Source organism: Procambarus clarkii, chromosome 35, assembly GCF_040958095.1.
Source record: "Procambarus clarkii isolate CNS0578487 chromosome 35, FALCON_Pclarkii_2.0, whole genome shotgun sequence".
NCBI classification, from domain to species: domain Eukaryota; kingdom Metazoa; phylum Arthropoda; class Malacostraca; order Decapoda; family Cambaridae; genus Procambarus; species Procambarus clarkii.
The window spans coordinates 21,613,046-21,626,980 of NC_091184.1; positions in this window are offsets into that span (position 1 = coordinate 21,613,046).

A 13,935-nucleotide genomic window follows, 5' to 3' on the forward strand; every position below is an offset into this window, starting at 1 on the left:
AATTATAAACGTGCTGAAAACAATGAAATGTCGTTTTTAGGATGTTTTAAAAACATGAAAATGTTTGCTGGGCTTTCCCTAATCCTTGTTCGAAATAACCCTGAAAAAACTTTAGGATTTGTCTTTGCCTGTTATGTTATGCGAACTTCATAGTTTCTTTTTGCCCACTTTATCTCTTTTTAAACATTTCTAACCTGTTGGAAGAATTCTTTTTCTTAACTGACTTTCCCATTTTAACCCCTTTTGTACCAAGCTCTCTATCTATAACGTTATTTAGATCCCTTTGTTATCCATTTCGGGTCATTATTATTCGATCTATTCAATTTATATGGTTTTCTGCGTTCCTGTGCTTTGGCTTAGACTATTTTTAAGTTATATTTTGAATATATTCGAATGAATATATGAATATTCATTCGAACGAACGAACGTCAACAACACCTGTCGGCCCTGCCCTCCCTCCTCTTTTATCAGCTGATCCTTGAGCTCTCGGCTACCAACAAATGATGTAGCATCACCCGAAGGCAGCTAAGTACACAGTGACCTAAATGTGATTGAAAAAACCAACAAGACCAACCCGTAATTCTCTCATTTCGACCTCATTAGTGTTGCTCCCTGGAGCTAAGAAGCTGTACCCGACGGTCACTGCTGCCTATCAACGAGTCTTCCCTATTTGTTCCTGCCTACATTTATCCTGCAATCATGCAAAGTAAGGCCGGTAAGACCCTTAAGAAAGATAGCACACCTAACAAGAATAACCCTACTAGCCAGGCTAACAACATGATTAGTTCAGCTATCTCACCCTCGGTGGCCGCCGTGGGGGGTACCGACTCTCCCCCCGTCAACAATAACAAACAATCTCAGCTGGGCGCAGCGCCGTCTCTGACACGGGCCATGCAACAATTAGGTAGCCATATGGACCAACTTAAACGAGCTACTGCCCCTTGTTCTGACTTCAAGCGCTTTGCTGATAACCCTTGGCTCAAGTTATTAACTCAAGTACATGAAGATCAAATGACAGTAATCAAAGAGCAGTCGGCCTTAATAATGAACCTGCAAGGCTCATTATTATCTTTGCAGAATGAAGTTGTAGACTTACACAAGAGCAATCAAGATCTATCTACCAAAGTCGTCAACCTCGAACAAGAATTAAGCATTCTCAAGAACACAGTTACAAACTTTAATCCAGATGCAACCACTAAAAAACAGGAAGAAATATTGCAACAGTTTGAGAACCATCTGAACAACCTACAACAACAACACACTGTTACCCAAGACGAGACAGACCAACATAAACTACTTGAGTCTGTAATTATCTCTTCACGTGATTTTCCCCAAGAAACTGATGGTGAAGACTGTGCTGCCATTGTGATCAAAGTATTGCAGGATAAGTTAAATTATTCGATCCAAAAAAATGACATCAAAGCAGCTTATAGAGTGGGTACCAAATCATCTGGTACTAATAATAGGCGAATTCGTTTAAAATTAGATAGCTGCTCCCGCAAGACTGATCTTATCTCATCTGCAGTTGCTAGTAAATCCACTGTTTATGTGAATGAATGTCTGACCAGGTGCAGGCAAAATCTCTTTTTTAAACTGCGTGGCTTCTGCAAAAATTCCCCTACAATTAAACACTGTTTTGTGCGAGATGGTAAAATTATAGCTAGGAGGACTGACACTGGAAAAACCTATTCAATAACCACAGAAGCTCACCTTAATTCTTTCCTCAGTGACTGTGGGATAACTGCTGTATAGCCTGAATTCAAATTATAATCTCATTTAACTACCTTTGTGTACTTTAGCTCTGCCTCTCCTTTCAAAAGGTTTTAACTTTAGTTATAAAAAAAAAAAAAAGAATAATATTGTCATCTTTATTATTGTCTTTTTTTCTTTTTACTCCCATGTTCCATAGTACACTGGTTTTGCCTGTGTCCTCTAGTATTAACTTCATTATCCAGTGTTCCTGAGTGTATCTCTATTTAAACTACCTCAGTTTGTTTTAGTGTAACTTTAGTATTCAACTATAGTGTACTTATCATAGTATAGTAAGCTTTTCATCTTATAGATTTCATAATTGTTTTTTTTACTTTTTTGGTCATCTATTGTTATTAATTATTCTAGTTAATTTTTTACATTCCTAGTTCCCATTAAGTTTTTTTTTTTTCTTTTTACTTAAAATTACCATTAAGTTTATTTTACTTTAGAATTTTTAATCTACTTTTTTCTTTGTTTTCTATTTTGAAATTTGCCATTCTTGCCTTGTTTTCCTGCAAACAGCCTTTTTATGCAGACAAGTATAGACCCAGAACTAAACCTCTTATCCACTATCAATGACAATCATCACTTCAATGATCAAAATTGCAGATATTTTACAGCACATGATGTAAACAATGTATTAACAGATAATCACAATATCTCTGTAATCAACTTGAACGTTAGATCCCTAGGTAAACACTTCGATGACGTTAGTGCCTTGATTGAAACTATTGACAACAAATTCTCTTTTATTATACTTACTGAAACGTGGTTGAAAGAGGATAATACTCAACTCTTTAACATGCCTAACTACTCGGATATTCACAACTGTCGACCAATTCAGAGAGGTGGTGGTACTGCTCTTTACTACCACCAAGAACTAACATGCTTAAAAATAATTAGAACTAGAGACTGCTGTGGGGAGTATATCTTCGCCAGTTTCAGAGTCAAGGGTGCCGAGTCTGTCCTGTCTGTGGGTGCAGTCTATAGAATTCCTAACACTGATGTGTCCGAATTCAATTCAAACCTTAGAAATCTAATACTAGATAACAGATTGAACAAAAACCATCTAATTATCGCAGGGGACTTTAATATTGACCTCTGCGAGCCTGAACACCCTACTGCTGTTAGCTTCCTCAACTGTATGAATTCCTGCTTCTTCATACCCTTAATCACTAGACCAACTAGAATCACTGATAGTACTGCTACGACTCTAGATCACATCTGGACTAACATAACCTCTCCGCTTACTTCAGGTATAATCACCGATAGCACTACAGACCATTACCCCACATTTCTCTTAACTAACATTAGCAAACCACCTCTAGAGACAAGGGAGTTAAGCTTTAGGCTGCACAATGAAACTGCTATAAACAATTTTATAACTGCTGCTGATAATGTCAACTGGGAGTCCGAGTTAGGTAACATAGGGGACATCAACCTAGCAGTGCAATCTTTTCTACAAACAACTCTTAGCCTTTATAACACCCACTGTCCTATGCTTACAAAACAAGTCACAAGCAAAAGACTTAACAATCCTTGTCTTACAAAGGGAATACTTAAATCCATTAACAAAAAACATGACCTTGAGAAGAAGTATAGGCTAGGAACAGTCTCCAAAGAATTCACAAAGAATTACTCGTTATTGCTATCTAAAATAATTAGACGAGCCAAAACTAAATACTATGATGATAAATTTACCCAAATAAAGAGCAACATTAAAAAAACTTGGAGCACAATTTCACAAATATTGGGATCACAGAAGATTTTAAATAACAAACCAACACTCCTTTCCAATAATGTTGGTCAGCTTTCAGCCTCTGATTCTGCTATTGAGTTCAATAGGTTCTTCTCTTCCATTGGGTCATCCCTTGCAAATGATATTCCATCTTCCTGTACTGATGTTAAGGACTATCTTACAGGTAACTATCCACAGTCTCTGTACCTAAAGCCTACTAGTTCCACTGATGTCAATGAAATAATCCTTTCCCTTAAAACCAAGTCTAGTGCCCTCGAGGAGATACCAACTTTAATTTACAAAAAAGCCTCCAGATCTCTAGCCCCTTCTATTGCATTGCTCTTCAACAAGTCACTTGAACTCCAAACCTTTCCTGACATTCTAAAAAAAGCAAGAGTAACCCCTGTCCATTAAGGCTTTTGACACTGTCAACCACCAAAACCTTCTTCTTAAATTACATCATTATGGAGTCAGAGGACACTCCCTGCAATACCTCAAATCTTATCTTACTGACAGGCTCCAGTATGTTTCTGTGAATAATACAATTTCTCCCACCCTACCCATCAACATTGGTGTTCCTCAGGGTAGCATACTTGGCCCTCTCCTCTTTCTCATCTACATTAATGACCTTCCAAATGCCTCCCAACACCTCAAACCAATTCTATTTGCTGACGACACAACCTTCATTTACTCCAGTCCTGACCCCCTTGCTCTAAATGCCACAGTAAATACTGAGCTAGAGAAAGTCCATCTTTGGCTAACTGCCAACAAACTCACCCTTAACATTGACAAAACGTTTTATATTCTGTTTGGCAATAAATCCTCTAATCAGATAAATCTCAAAATAAACAATACCCAAATTTGTAACAAATAAGATGGCAAATTCCTTGGCGTTCTCATCGACAACAAGCTGAATTTCCAGGGTCACATTCTAAATATATCAAAAAAAGTTTCAAAAACTGTTGGCATTCTTTCTAAGATCAGATATTATGTACCCCGCCCTGCCCTGGTTACTCTCTATTACTCCCTCATCTATCCATACCTCAACTATGGTATTTGTGCTTGGGGTTCTACTACCCAAAATCATTTACGTCCTCGTATTACCCAACACAAAGCTGCTATTAGGACAATATCCAACTCTGGCTCCAGACATCACTCGATACCCTTACTCAAATCTCTGAATATGTTAGATATTAAGTCACTGCACATTCTCTCATGTGTATTATACATATATAAAACGCTGAACTGTAATGCTAATCCTGACCTCAAAAGCTTCATTGAAGCTTGTAACAGAACCCATGAGTACCACACCAGAAATAAATACAGTTTTGATATTCCTAGAGTACGACTTAATCAAACTAGAAATGCTCTACAAATCAAGGGACCCAGAATGTAGAATGACCTTCCCAACCATGTTAAAGACTGTACCTCTCTCAACCAGTTTAAGATAAAAACTAAACACTACCTAATAAATTCCCTGTAACCTACCTCACTCCTCTATTGTCAACCCATGTCTGTTTTTTTTTTTTTTTTTTTTTAATCAACACTGTTTGTCAACCTATTGTATTTGTGCTGCTTTTTCAGTCATGTTCCCCCTTTTTTTTATCTTTATTTGTATTTGTTCTCAACACTTTTTATTCTTTATGCTCAATTAGTATTAAGTTCTAGATATTAATGTTTTTCTTGCCCGAAACGCATTGCGTAATAGTGGCTTTAGGCATTGTATGTACTAGCTCTATCTATATATCAATCCATTAATGTAACATCACTTGTATGTATGTACCTTACCTGAATAAACATATTTATTTATTTATTTATATTTATTTGAAACTGCATGGAGACAGCCTCCACCACATCACTTCCTAGTGCACTCCATTTACTAACTACTCTGACACTAGAAAAGTTTTTTCTGTTGTGTCTGTGGCTCAGTTGCGTACTCATCTTTCACCTGTGTTCCCTTGTGCATGTACCACCTGTGATAAATAATGTGTCCTTGTCCAGCCTGTCAATTCCCCTGAGAATTTTGTATGTGGTGATCATGTCTCACCAAGCTCTTCTGTCTTCCAGCGACGTGAGGTGCAGTTCACGCAGCCTTTCCTCATAATTCATGCAACTTAGTTCTGGATCTAGACTAGTGGCATACCTCAAAAACTTTTTCCAGCTTCGTCTTGTGCTTGACAATAAATATAAATAAATAAATATGTTTATTCAGGTAAGGTACATACTTACATACAATGCAATCCAGTATGGGGCTCCATGCTGGGGCCGCATACTCCAGGATTGGCCTTACATATGTGGTATACAAGATACTGAAGGATTTCTTACATAGGTTTCTGAAGGCAATTCTGATGGTAGGCAGCCTCGCATGCGCCGCCGATATTATTCTTTTGATGTGGGCTTCAGGAGACAGGTTTGGCGTGATAGCAACTCCTAGATCTTTCGCTCTGTCTATTTCATGAAGGACTTCCTCTCTCATTTGGTATTCACTATCTGACCTCCTATTTCCTCGACCTAGTTTCACCACCATTCATTTACTTGGGTTGAACTTTTGTAGCCATTTATTGGACCATTCTTCCAGTTGGTCTAGGTCATCTTGAAGCCTTATGCGATCTTCTTCTGTCTTAATGCTCCTCTTAATTTTTGAGGACATATACCAGAAACAGTATAGGTCCAAGGACTGATCCCTGTGGGACTCCACTGGTGACGCTTCGCCACTCCGAGACCTCCCCTCCTTACAGAGACTCGCTGTCTTCTGTTGCTTAGGTACTCCCTTATCCAGTGGAGTACCTTCCCTTTCACTCATGCCTGCATCTTCATCTTGTGCACTAGTCGCTTATGTGGTACTGTGTCAAAGGCTTTCTGGCGTATCCAAAAATATGCAGTCTGCCCACCCCTCTCTTTCTTGCCTGATTTTTGTTGCCTAGTCATAGAATTCAATTAATCCTGTGAGGAAACAGAAACTGATCCTTAAGTAACAGGGGCCGTAACATTAGAGACAACTTCCCAAACCGTTACCAAGGCTATAACAACAGAGGTAACAACAATAACAGGGGCTACAACAACAATAGGAACTAGAATTTTTTCCAAGGGAACAAGGACAGTAGCGACAACGGAGACAGAGGCGGAGACAACAGGCGCCAAACACTGAACAACAACCAATCTGAACGGTGGAACAGCATGAACAGATACCAGCAGGAAGGAGGCCGAGACAGAGAGTGGAGAGATGGAGATCGGAGAAACAACGGATACAACGTGAACAACACCAGAGGGAGGGAAGTTTAAAGCAAACTGTCGTTTCCAAAGTCCCTCTAACCCAACATGAGAGAAAACTTCTGGAGAGGAGACTGAGTTGTGTGATAGGCCCACCAGCACGTAAGATACAACAGGACACCATTGACGCCTTAAGCACCAGCTTGGAAAACAGTATCAACTAAATATCCCCAGAGTTAAACTTAATCTGTGTAAACACTCTATGCAAATAAAGGGACCCAGTTTATGGAACTCACTCCCTACTGAATTGAAAAGCTGTCCAACTTTTACATCATTCAAAATCAATACTAAAAAGTACCTAATTTCATCTTCATAGTTTTTCACTTTTTGCCTTAAAATTGCACTGAATCTATTGCTACCCAATCTCCCAACCTTTATGTTCCCAATTTGAACATCTTTACCATTGTGATCATTGCTGTTTTCTTATATGTGCTGCCAATCTGTTGTATGGTGTTTATAAATCTTGTTTATCTGTATCTTTTGCTACCCAGTCTCCCAATCTTTATGTACCCAATCTGAACACCTTTACCATTGTGATCATTGCTGTCTTATATGTGCTGTCAATCTGCTGTATGGTGTCTATTAATCTTGTTTAAATTACTAATCAAGCTGTCAATGTAATCAATCAGAGCTTTAATATAACATGTGCTTTAATATACTTACTAAGCTCTCTCATCTCATTTTTCTCTTGCAATGTATCTTTATCATTTTATTAATTCTGATAGAAATTACCTACTTAAAATTATCTGCTAGATTAAGGACCTGCCCGAAACGCTGCGCATACTAGTGGCTTTACAAGAGTGTAAATACTGTACTATCCAATGTATTCTCACAAACCCAATGTACCTTCTTGTATATAAATAAATAAATAAATAAATAAATAAATAAATAAATAAATAAATAAATAAATAAATAAATGTATACATTTTCAGATTAAAATTCGTATTATTCAAATATCTCCGAGTGAAATAGTGTACCTCCGTATTTTTAATTTTTAATACAACATACATAATACATTTTTTAAGTATTTATTTATAATAAATAATTTAATTATTTAATTTATAATAATTTAATTATTAATAGCATTATCTAGTCGATTTAATATTGAACACGTACACATAAGCGAAACGTCCAAAACTGGTGTCCGAAATGGCAAAAAAATTATTGTTGTCAATGTAAGGAGTATCTTGTATCCCAGTGAGAGAGCTGTTTCCTTCAAAAAGTATAATCGTGTGGCCTTATGTTTAAAGAAGCAATTCCAAGTACATTCTTTGATTCAAAAACATGAGAATAAATACAAGTGTTAATATTAAATGACTAGCTATAAACAAAAATAAAAGGTTGGAAAAATGATATGTGAAACCAGACCAAAACATTGGAACGCTTAGGTGATGAGAGGGTAAACAACCGCCGCCATTTTAGTAGCGCCCGCATGTGAGGTCCAGCACGAGCAATAAGGGAAAATCTTGACACAAACTGTATCTATCATAAAGAAGAAGCACCACCATTGACCGCCAAGTGCTCACATCAAGTCTAATTCTAAGAAACAACACTCAAGCCTTGACGCTTCCCGCAACATCCGGGGGAGAAAACCTTCACACAAACTGCACCTGTCATAAAGAAGATGAAGACTCACCAGTGTCCACAGTGTCCGAAGGTATTCACCTGTCCTCAAGATGTGAAGACTCACATGTTAGTGCATTCAGGTGACAAACCTTATGAGTGTCCAGAGTGTGGGAAGAGATTCAGTGAGCGTGGAAGTGTGAAGACTCACATGTTAGTGCATTCAGGTGACAAACCTCACGAGTGTCCAGAGTGTGGGAAGAGATTCAGTCGGCTTGGAAATATGAAGAGGCACAGGATGGTGCATGCGGATGAGAGACCTTTTCAATGTGCCGAGTGTGGCAAAAAATTTAGAGAACGTGGAACTATAATAAAGCACATGTTAGTGCATTCAGGTGACAAACCTTATGAGTTTCCAGAATGTGGGAAGAGATTCAGTCGTCATGAAAGTATGAAGAGACACTGGAAGGTGCATGTGGATGAGAGACCTTTTCAATGTGCCGAGTGTGGCAAAAAATTTAGAGAACGTGGAACTATAATGGAGCACATGTTAGTGCATTCAGGTGACAAACCTCACGAGTGTCCAGAGTGTGGGAAGAGATTCAGTCGGCTTGGAAATATGAAGAGGCACAGGATGGTGCATGCGGATGAGAGACCTTTTCAATGTGCCGAGTGTGGCAAAAAATTTAGAGAACGTGGAACTATAATGGAGCACATGTTAGTGCATTCAGGTGATAAACCTCACGAGTGTCCAGAGTGTGGGAAGAGATTCAGTCAGCGTGGAAGTATGAAAACTCACAGGATGGTGCATGTGGATGAGAGACCTTTTCAATGTGCCGAGTGTGATAAAAAATTTAGAAAACGTGGAACAATAATACAGCACATGTTAGTGCATTCAGGTGACAAACCTCACGAGTGTCAAGAGTGTGGGAAAAGATTCAGTCATCTTGGAAGTATGAAGAGGCATAAGATGATACATGCAGATAATAGGCCAAACACTTTGAGTGTGATAGATAATTAAGAGAATGTTGAAGGATAATGAGGCACATAATGGTATATTATCTTACCTTTAATCTAACAGTGTGCTATCACAATGTCAGTTGGATGTTCTTCAGAGGTAATTATATTTTGCTTGAGAAATACACTTCACAATGAAAAGGTAAAGATATGAAGATATTTTATTATAGTGTTCTTTTATGAAAGTTAGATGACCAAGCAAGAACTGGAGAAGCTGTCACTAGGAAAACTCAAAATTGCTTATAAGTACTGTATAGAAATATCTCTTTAATTTAGCAAAGGTAAAACAAAGCTTTAAATGCTTTTCTTCATATTTATGTAAATAATGTGCTTCCTTTTTTTGCTTCCTGTGGAAATTTATTTAAAATGTAATATACTCTGTAGCTAAGTTATGGACATTTTTGTTGTAATATTATTTAGCATTGGAGTTGGTGAAGAAGACAATCTGAGATGTACTTAAGGTGACACTATTTGATTGGTAAGGAAATGTATATTAATCGAGGAATCTTCTCAGGAGATTCATATGCAAACTGATGTCCATTTCTTATTTTTTGTTTAGACCTATTTATGAGTTCTATTCTTGATTATAAATATTTCACTGAACAGTATATTGAAGGCGGCTTGGCATTTATAGCTGTCAGTCAAGTTAATAAGAAATTTAAATTTATATTACCCCAGAAATTTATCACTCTAAATTTACCAGAAATTTATTACTCTAGCCTAACTTTATCAGTTATGCTGTAATTGTCTGGGAATAATATTTTACCCGATTTACCTGAGGGCCACTAACCCGAGTGGCCTCGATGAGAACAGGAAGTCATCGGCTTGTTGAAGGTTCCCTTCCCCCTCCCAGTTTGCCTTCATGATTTTTTCCAGGTATATTTTGAAATTCAGCACAGTTTTAGCAGTTATGGGTTTGGTGGGTCGGCAGTTCCATTGATCAATAACCCTGTGGGTGAAAAAGCCTGATTCAAAGTTATATTAGTCTGATTGGCAATTATATTATCCTGACTGTCAATTTATATAAAAAAATTATATCAAAGAGATATTTATGTTGTGGTGCTTGTGGGTTCTATTACGTCTATCAATGGAGAGTTTCAGATCAGGGTTAGCATTTAGGAACAAGGTTTTGTACTTGTAAATAGCACAAGAGAATGTGTAGAGCGAGTGTATATGTAGCATGTTCAGGGATTTAAACAGAGAGGTTGGGTGTTGTTTGAAGACAGTTTTATACTTCTGATAGCAGATTTTCGTTGGGTGATGATGGGCTTGAGGTAGTTTGCAGTGGATGAATGAACCCCATGCATAGATACTGTATGTTGAGATACCACCCCTAATTTACAAAAAGTCTCTAGATTTTTAGCTCCAGCCATTGCATTGCTCTATAACAAATTATTTGAACTCTAAACCTTTCCTGATATTTTGAGAAAAAAGCAAGAGTAACCTTAGTCTATAAAAGCAGCAATTTCACTGAAGTCAACAATTATAGACCAAAATCAATTCTGTCGATTTTGTCTAAAATATTTTAAAGAGTTAATTTACATGCAGCCTTATTCCTATTTATACTTAGTTCTTGCCATAATGGCTTCAGGACCAAAAAAGGACCAATCATGCCCAGTTAGTATGATTAATTTATGCAGCTCTTGGAAAAAATGAGTACCTTATTCATTTATTTGTTGACCTACATAAGACATTTTGACACTGTAAACACATTAACTTTCTTAAATTGAAACATTACAGAGTAAGAGGTCACTCCCTCCAGTACCTACAATCTTACCTCAGTGACAGGCTCCAGTATATCTCTGTGAATGATTCCAATTTTCCCACTCTACCCATTAACACTGATGTCTCACCGAGCAGTATTCTTCACCCTCTCATCTTTTTCATCTCTCCCTCCCTTTCCAGCCTGTTGCCATCGTGAGGGGGCTTGGTTGGCGGATGCTCCATGGGACAGTGTCCTCTGTCCTTTTGAAGCCTTATGCTCCTGCTGCCTTCTTCACTAATTGTGGTGAATGCTTTTTCCTACTAAGTTTAATTTTTCCTTCCCAATTCTCCTTTTTAATTGCTATTTCCCAGCGACTTTTTGCTATTCTTGATCATTCTTTTAGATGTCATCTTCTGTTTTGACACTGGGTGTTAGGTGAGGCACAGTCTCTCGCCCGTAAAACTGTGGTACCCGAAATTGTTGAGCAAAGGGACACTTTTATTGTCACTCTTTTCCTTCATTGCTGAGCCCAACCTTGACAGACTGATGGTTCTTAAAGTGGTGATTGCAGGGCATATATCCACGATGCTCCCCTGGGGGTGCCCACGTCTTATCGGGTATCCTATCCTCTAATTGTGCCGCCATGGTGGGTATGGGGGCTTGTTTGTTGATGATATGTTTACCTGTTCATTTACATGCTGATATCTGACCCTTATTTTTAACTTCTCAGATGTGGGGTGGGAGACCAGGGCCCCGAGTCGGACTGTGATGGAAAGCCGGGCTCTGTAACCCCCAGCTACTTTGGTCCCAGACCAAGCAGCTCCAGACTTTCCCTGCTTGATGGTGTTTTGGGAGTCTTTCTAGTCCCCGAGGCCAGGCTTGACTTGTGAGAGCTTGATCTACCAGTCCCAACTACCCCTCTCTGCTCCCCCTTCTACCTCTGTGGCAGGGTTGAGCCCCAAGCCCCCAGTGATGACCACCTCATCACATGGAGTGGCTTCATCTCTCATTGTAACAACTGCACCTTTTACCCCCATCTTACTGGGGGTGCTCGGTGCCGTCCTCTCCGCAGTCACACTCACACGATTCCTTCCGGTTCTAATACCTTCCAAGCTTTGTTTGGTCCTGCTACATGGACTAAGTATTTTAATCTCGATCATGTTAATTCTACTCGTCCTGATGATTTATTCATCCATAAACACCTAGTTGATACCTGGTTGATGGAGTTCTGGGAGTTCTTCTACTCCCCAAGCCCGGCCCGAGGCCAGGTTTGACTTGTGAGCGTTTGGTCCACTAGGCTGTTGCTTGCAGCAGCCCGCAGGCCCACATACCCACCGCAGCCCGGTTGGTCCGGCATTCGTTGGAGGAAACTACTTTGTTTCCTCTTGAAGATGTCCACGGTTGTTCCGGCAATATTTCTTATGCTCGCTGGGAGGATGTTGAACAACCATGGACCTCTGATGTTTATATAGTTCTCTCTAATTGTGCCTATGGCACCCCTGCTCTTCACTGGTTGTACAGTACTCTGCATTTCCTACCATATTGTTCACTCCAGTATGTTGTTATTTTACTGTGCAGATTTGGGACCTGGCCCTCTAGTATTTTCCCACTTGTATATTATTTGATATTTCTCCCATCGTCTTTCTAGTGAGTACATTCGGAGAGCTTTCAGACGAACCCAATAATTTAGATACTTTATCTCGTTTATGTATCCTGTATATGTTTTCTGTACTCCCTCTATTTCAGCAATCTCTCCTGCTCTAAATGGGGAAGTGAGTACTGAGCAGTACTCAAGATGGGACAGCACAAGTGATTTGAAGAGTACAACCATTGTGATGGGATCCCTGGTTTTGAAAGTTTTCGTAATCCATCCTATCATTTTCCTGGCTGCCGCAATATTTGCTTGGTTATGCTCCCTAAAATTTAGGTCATCAGACATCATTATTCCCAAATCCTTTACATGTTTCTTTCCTACTATGGGCAAATTTGATTGTGTTTTGTACCCAGTATTATGTTTAACCCTTACACTGCTCAGGGGTCCTTGGGACATTTACACTCCTGTGCGCAAGAAAAAAAAATTCACAAAATTTTTTTCGTCTTCTAAACATATTAATTTGTGTCCCCTGAGCACGGAAAAAATAATAAAAAAATCGTAGGTGACATATTTTGGGCGCAATTGACCGAGGAAGTCTGGCAAAAAGTGGGCGTTGACAGAGCGGTCGTCAGACCCGGTCAGCGTCACCCGCGTTGACAGATGGGAGTTGCCACAAAGATATTATTACTTAATTGTTTCAATGTCTCCGATTGATTTTTCCTTAGTTTTTTTGCAGTAATATTATTCAATAGTGTGTATTGTAATATATTTATATAATAAAAGTGGTTAATAATCGCTATACTCAAAAGTATGATGCGTGCGCCGGCCTTGGTTGCTCCAACAGTACTGTGCCTCTCACACCTGAGAATATTGCCCACGATTTTTTTTTTAAATGGCATCTGTTTACAAGAGCCCTGAGGAAGCTACTGTGAACCCCGTGTAGCCGCTGGCCATTTGAATCAGGCCTGGCACCCTATGGCGTATATATATGCCATGCGCACCATGGGACATGTTACTCAGAGCGTATATATACGCCATGCGCAGTTTAAGGGTTAAGGTTCTAATTTTTGCCGTATCTGAGTACCTGTAATTTATCACTTTTAAACATCACGTTATTTTCTGTAGCCCAGTCGAAAACTTTATTAATATCTGCTTGTAGTTTTTCAATATCTTCAGCAGAGGTAATTTTCATGCTGATTTTTGTGTTATCTGCAAAGGATGTTACAAAGCTGTAGCGCCTTCGTGGCGGCTAGGTCCGTATTCAAAGAGCTACCCTAAGTGGAAAAACCTTCGTAA